Genomic DNA, 7,109 nt, shown 5'->3' with positions numbered 1-7,109 from the left:
ATGCCTCCCACTTCTGACTAAGGTGATCTTCAATAGTTATATGATGATCACAAGTTTTTGGTTCCAAAACATATGGAATATGGAATTATAAGGGATGGTAAAAATATCTGAACTCAACAAATCCTGATCCGATTATAAAGATGGATTTTTATTGAAATTATGGGGTTCGAGATAGGGTAGGGCCAGTTATAAAAATATGGATTTTTATTGAAATTATGGGGTTTTTTCCACCCGACCCGAGATCAAGGAATCTTCTACCCGAGATCTGACTCGACCCGACCAAAACAAGATTTCATCCGACCCGACTCGACCCGAAATAATAATAAAATATTATTTTTATTCAATAAAAACAATGACTTAATTGAAAAATATATAGAGAGGGGTATTATTGTAATTATTCCTAAATATATAAGGTAAAATTATAATTTTTTTCGGGTCGGATATTTTTCACCCTAAACCCGACCCGAACTCAATTTTTTTAAAAAAACCCGGCCCGATCGGGTCGGGACGTGTCGAAACCCATCGGGTTCGGGTCCCATTCCTATCCCTACCCACAACGCCCAAAATCGGTACCTCCAATTATTAATTTGTCCCTATATTAAAAATTAAAAATTTGAATATTTATTTAATTAATTATTCTTTTATTCCCTAAAACATTTTAAAATTTTAGAGAGACGCATAATATTTGTTATTTCCAATTAAAGAAGAAACTAATCCCTTAATAGGAATTAAGGCGATTATTTCTTATGTTTTGATCGAAATAATGAAATATTGTCATCCTTAAAAACTAAAGAATTAATCAATTATTAAACCCTAAAAGAAAATATTAAAGGTGACAGATTAGACAAATTATTATTAAAAGAATAAGGATGTTTCCTAATTTAAAGAACGAAGGCTAAGCTTTTGACGTTAATCAAACAACTCGTCCTTAGCAATTTAAATATAGGAACAAACATATACCCTTTTATTTTTAATTAGTGAACCTATTTAATTTTTTAAAAGTGACCAGTTGATAGAATATTCATTTATTCGAAAAATATTGAACAAGAATGTCTAGTTATTTTAAGACCACCCCTTTCATGAATTTTATTAAAGATACTAAACCTAAAAAGGCATTACTAAACTTATTTGATTTATAATTAAGGAACCTAAACTAAAGCTTTAATTAATAACTAAAGAACTTATAATCTAAGGCTTAATTAAAATAACTTAAAGATTAATTAATATTTAGTGATCAAATTAAAAGATTAGGAAAAAAACTAAAGGTTTTATCTTATAATTAATCAAGTGACCAATTTAATAGATTCAAAAATTTAAAATTAATATTAATAATTTAACACATTTAATAAAAGATTCAAGGCAATTGAAAAGGAATTAATGACTAAATTGAATTCAATAAAAATTCAGAGTGTTTAAAATAAATGAAAAGACAGAGCCCACAACCAAAACACGCTAAAAGGTGAGTGTTTTAATGAAGCAAATAACCTGAATATTTTACACTATAAGACCAAAAAAACAACATGAAGCTCATTTTTCTCCTCCAAAAATTCTCTCTAGCCTCCCAACCGAAAATCACCTAAACACCTACCATGTTCATCATTTGTTCATAAAAAAGCCAAGCTTTGATCCAAAAACAACACCAAAACTCAATCAAAATTTGTTTTTGGGATCAAACACCCATATTTCTCATGAAATATCAAATGTTCATCCTAAAAACCAAATTTTGATCCTCTAGCAATACCCAAAAACAATCGAAACTTGTTTTTCAAAGATCAAAACCCAACTTTTTCTTCCTATACCCAAGAACTCCAAGAATATTCCCAAAAACCAAACCTAATGTTCTTGACTTCTAAATCTAACATTATGGTTGATAAGAACCATAACCCAACTTCCCTACCTAAACCACCGAAACCTGAAAACACCGACTAACCCCGATCATCGCCTCCAATGTCGACCAAAAACCCCTTCGAGCCTAAAAAAAAATTTACAACGAAGGAAAGCTCACCTTGGTCCCGGGATAAGCAACAAACGATGATGGTACCAACCCGAAGGTTAAAAGCACTACTCATCTCAGTTTTTCTTTAAGATTTTCGAAGTGTTGCTTGGTGATGATGAATATTGCTTTGGTTGATGATTAGTAGTGATTAATGATAATGATTGGAGTTCCTATTTATACTATTGATTTTTGGCTCCTAATCCAACTGTTCCCGCTAAAAAACGGTTGTAATGTGCTTGGATTCGAGAATAATCTTTAACCGAATTTTCTTGATTTGTTTCTTGATTTTTGCGTGCTTTGAAACCCAACCGATGGTGGCATGATACATCGGTAGCTCACCAAGGAAGATGATCGGACCTACGATTGAGCCACAAGCACCGGTGACACTCCGACGAACTCTCCCTGGCCGACGGTGGACGTTAGTAATTCCCTAGCTCTTTGGAGACGACACAATTTTGGCCCTTAGATCTATTTTTTGATCCAATGACTTATATTGCTTTGTGCTTCTTAGCCATGGATCGATGACGTGGTAGCATGGAATCGATTGGATCAAGATTTCCATCCAAGGGTCCTCCTCAATTTGTGCTTGATTCACTAGGATTAAAGCTTTCATGGCCTTTGGATCAAGGCTTATCAAGGGTTGGGATTTGCTTGTACTTTTAGACATGGAAAAGTGTTGTAAGCTCCCTTGAAAGTTGAGCCATTTAATGCATTGTTTGACTTTGAAAATCAAAGCCAAAATTTCCCTCATACACCATAAAATCGGTGGAACACATTAGATTAGGGTATTTTTATTTAGTAATGCATATAAATTTGTAATAAAAGAGTGGGCTTATGTATTGGGCTTATGTAAACTAATGTAAACGGACTAGCACTAATGCAAATGGACTTATTTTTGGGTTTTATTATTACTTATTTATAACAACAAAATAAATGGGCTATTAATGTGAATTAACCTAACATGCAACTAAAATACTAATTATGCAAATGAAATTAATATGGCATGTACTACTATTTATGAACCATATAATATGCAATGTGACATACTAATTATTTAACATGTAATGTAACATGAATTAATAACATGCAATGCAACATGAATTAATAACATGCAATACCAAATGAATTAATAACATGCATATACCACATGAATAAATAACATGCAAATATTATTTAATACACTATAATACCTAATAATGCAACTATATAATATGCACACTATTTTATGCAAAAAAATGAAATTAGATGATGTAATGTATTTAATACCTAAATTATACTATATATATACTATGCCCATATTATTTATTATATTTTACACTATAATATGAAACGCCACGTACTTATTACCACCCGGATAAAATGGGTGATAACAGCTGCCCATTTTTGCTCATTGTTATGGAATGGGAATGAAGCAAAGACAAGAAGCACCAATTTATCCAGCTGACTACATATCACGAGCTCTAGATTCTTCTTATGTGAACCCTTCACTCTCTGATGAAAGGTCAACTACGAAATCTTAGCAAGCTCTCCTATATGAACTCTTCATTTTCAAAATATATTAGACAGAACAGACAAGATCTCCCATATGAATCCTCCATTCTACCATAACGACTCAGTCTAGGTCGAACGAGCTCCCTTATATAAACTCATTATTCCTGTAGAAATGCTGATTCACCTCCTTCTGTGATGAAACAGAGGAAAAACACAAGGTTGACCCAACTTCTTATGTGAAGAATCAAGAAAAGTGATGAAGCTGGCCCACCTCCTTCTATGATGGCACCGAGTAAAATGGTTATATTGTTCCAACTCCTTTTATGAAGAAACCAACATCGAATTGACGTTGATTTAACTCATTCTGTGAAAAAATGAGCGTAAGATTCTCACTGATCCAACTCCTTTTGTGAATGATCAAGTGAAAAGATTATCACTGATCCAACTTCTTCTATGAAGGGTTGAGTAACATGAAAAATGTTGATGCAACTCCTTCTATGAAGAAACAAACAATTTCCAACGCCGATCTACCTCCTTCTATAATAGAATCTAACAAAATAAGGTTACATTGATTCAACTCCTTATGTGAAGAATCGAATAGAATAAAATTGTTGATTCAACTCCTTCTGTGAAGATTCAAACAAAATGTCGATGTTGATCTACCTCCTTCTGATAGAATCGAGAAAAATAAGGTTATGTTGATTCAACTCATTCTGTGAAGAAAAGAGAAAAAGATTGACATTGTTGATCCAATTCTTTCTATGAAGAATCAAACATAATGTTGATGTTGATCTACCTCCTTCTACGATAAAATCGAGTAAAATAAGGTTACGTTGATTCAACTCATTTTGTGATGAATCAAGCGGAAGATTGACACTGTTGATCCAACTCCTTCTGTGAAAGATCAAACAAAATGTCGATGTTTATCTACCTCTTTTTGTGGTAGAATCGAGCAAAATAAGGTTATGATGATTCAACTTATTCTGTGAAAAATTGAGCAAAAGATTAACATTGTTGATCCAACTCCTTTTGTGAAGAATCAAACAGAATATCGATGCTAATCTACCTCCTTATGCGATAGAATCGAGAAAAATAAGGTTATACTGATTCAACTCCTTCTGTGAAGAATCGAGCAAAAGATTGGCACTAATCCATCTCATTATGTGATGAAATCAAGCACAAAAAATGGATGTCAGAATTGAAAAAGTTCTCCTATATGAACTTTTCAACTTTCAACAAATTTCTATAGAATGTAATGATGCACATGTGTTGAGTTCTTCGTCGAACTCCACCTCCTGCTGGGGAATCTCTTCTTTGAAAATCTTCATCCCTGTCAAAATGTTAGAATGTTTGAAATGAATGAATAAACATGTATGTTCTTACTTATATGTCTAAGCATGAATGCATGATGTCAATTATATTAGTACCATAATTTCCACTGATTCGTGGGGCTCCATCTATTATTCTTTCTTGCTCAGTCATCATCTCCATGATCCTTGCAATATTCCAACTCATGGTTTTATCTCATGGTTTCATATTTTTCAGCTTATATTCAGAATCAAACCCTTTTATGTCTTCTCTTCAGGTTCCTTCCTCATATCCTCTATGAAGCACTCTTCATGTTTTCACTTTACATTCACTCTTCTCAAAGCACCCTTTCGGGTTTTCACTTTGTCTTTTATTCTATTTTTCTTTCTCTTTTTTTTCCTATTTTTTCTTTTTCTTTTTCTTCTTTCTTTTTCCTTGGTAGTAGTATTTCTTATATGCTCTATATTGCATCAACTTGATGAAAATATGCTCCAACGAGAACTGAAATGTCAAACTTGATTTCTCCATTCCAAATTTTAAGTTCACAAAACTCCTCATTTAATAGGCTCAATGTACACTCTTCATCACGGAACATGAGTGTCGAGATCTTGAACTACTTTGGATTCCCTGCGCTCTAAAGATTAGCTTAAAGTAATACCAAGAAATCTTATGTTTTTATATTCACCATATTGACCCACTCGAAAGATGCTTAAAAATGAAAAAAAATGCTAGAAACAAAAGCTTGGATTTAAAATAAATGCAATATATTGATGAAAATTTAGAATTTTTACAAAGTCATGATAATCTTAGAAAGGAAATATGTTGAGTTAATCGATCAACATCAAAATGTTTTCAACAAAATAAAATCAAGAAAAAAAGTACAAATGTTTCCAACTATCACTAGCAGGAAAGTTTATGTACTAATCAACTATGAGTTTGTGTTTAGAAGACCTCAAACATTGTCAAAATGCCTACAGACATGAAGCTTCTCCCAAAATATCATACACTTAAGAGGGTATAAATTGCCAGATGCCTAATATCAACATGCATTTGAGCCACCCTTTTGGGTTTTAAACTTAAATCCTTCATTTGGTTTCAAGATGCCCTTTGCAGTTTTTCATATTGAACCCCCTTTTTATTTTATTTTATTTTCTTTCTTTTTATCTTTTCTCTTTTATTTTCTTTTCTTTTCATTTTTTTCTTTTTCATTTCTTTTCTTTTTTCTTTTCTTATTCAAACATAATATTTCATGACAAGATCGCAGTTTATTGGATTTCTTAGTACTTCTTCATCCATTTCTGGCAAAATCAATACTCTTCCAGAAAAGGCCTTTTTGAATATATATGGCCCTTCCCAATTAGGAATCCACTTCCCATAGAAGTCTCTATCAATTGGCTAGATCTTTTTAAGCACTACATCACCCTCTTGGAATTTATTTGGACGAACTTTCTTGTTATGAGCTCGCATCATACGCTTCGGGTATATCTGACCATGACAAATAACCTTCAATATCTTTTATTCAATAAGGTTCAACTGATCATATCAAGCCTGAGCCCACTCAACTTAATCCAACTCCACTTATTTCAAGATTCGAAGCGATGAAATTTCAACTTCAATAGGCAATATTGCTTCCATTCCATAAACCAAAGAAAATGGTGTTTCCCCATTTGAAGTTTGCACAATAGTACGATATGCGAACAAGGCAAAGGGTAACTTCTCATACCAATCTTTATAAGTATCAGTAGTTTTCGAGATGGTCTTCTTTATATTCTTATTTACTACCTCTACTGCCATATTCATCATCAGACGGTTGGTAACTGAATTATGGTACTCTATTTTGAATTGTGCACACAACTCTAACATCATCTCATTATTCAGATTAGTGACATTATCTGTAATAATTCTATCTGGCAACCCATATCGACAAATTATCTTTTTCTAATAAACTTGCAAGCTTTTGATCTCGTAATATTGTCGTAGGAAGAAGACTCTACCCACTTAGTAAAATAATTGATATCCATCATAATGAAGCGATGAACATTCGAAGCCTTTGGAGATATTGACTCAATGACATCTATGCCCCACATAGAGAATGATCATGGTGTAATCATTACATTCAAAGGAAAAGGAGGTGCGTGAATCTTATCAGCATAGAATTGACACTTATGACATCTATTACCAATAATATCCATATCTCATGATTTTTCGGGCCATAGAAAGACTATTTGCAAGTTTTCCACATATTTCACTATGTACTTCTTCAACGATAGTCTTTGCTTCTCTAGCATCTACATATCTCAGCAAAACTTGGTCT

The sequence above is a fragment of the Hibiscus syriacus genome, unplaced genomic scaffold (genome assembly GCF_006381635.1).
Source record: "Hibiscus syriacus cultivar Baekdansim isolate YM2019G1 unplaced genomic scaffold, ASM638163v2 tig00110691_pilon, whole genome shotgun sequence".
Classification (NCBI taxonomy): domain Eukaryota; kingdom Viridiplantae; phylum Streptophyta; class Magnoliopsida; order Malvales; family Malvaceae; genus Hibiscus; species Hibiscus syriacus.
Note: the sequence above shows the minus strand (reverse complement) of the source record.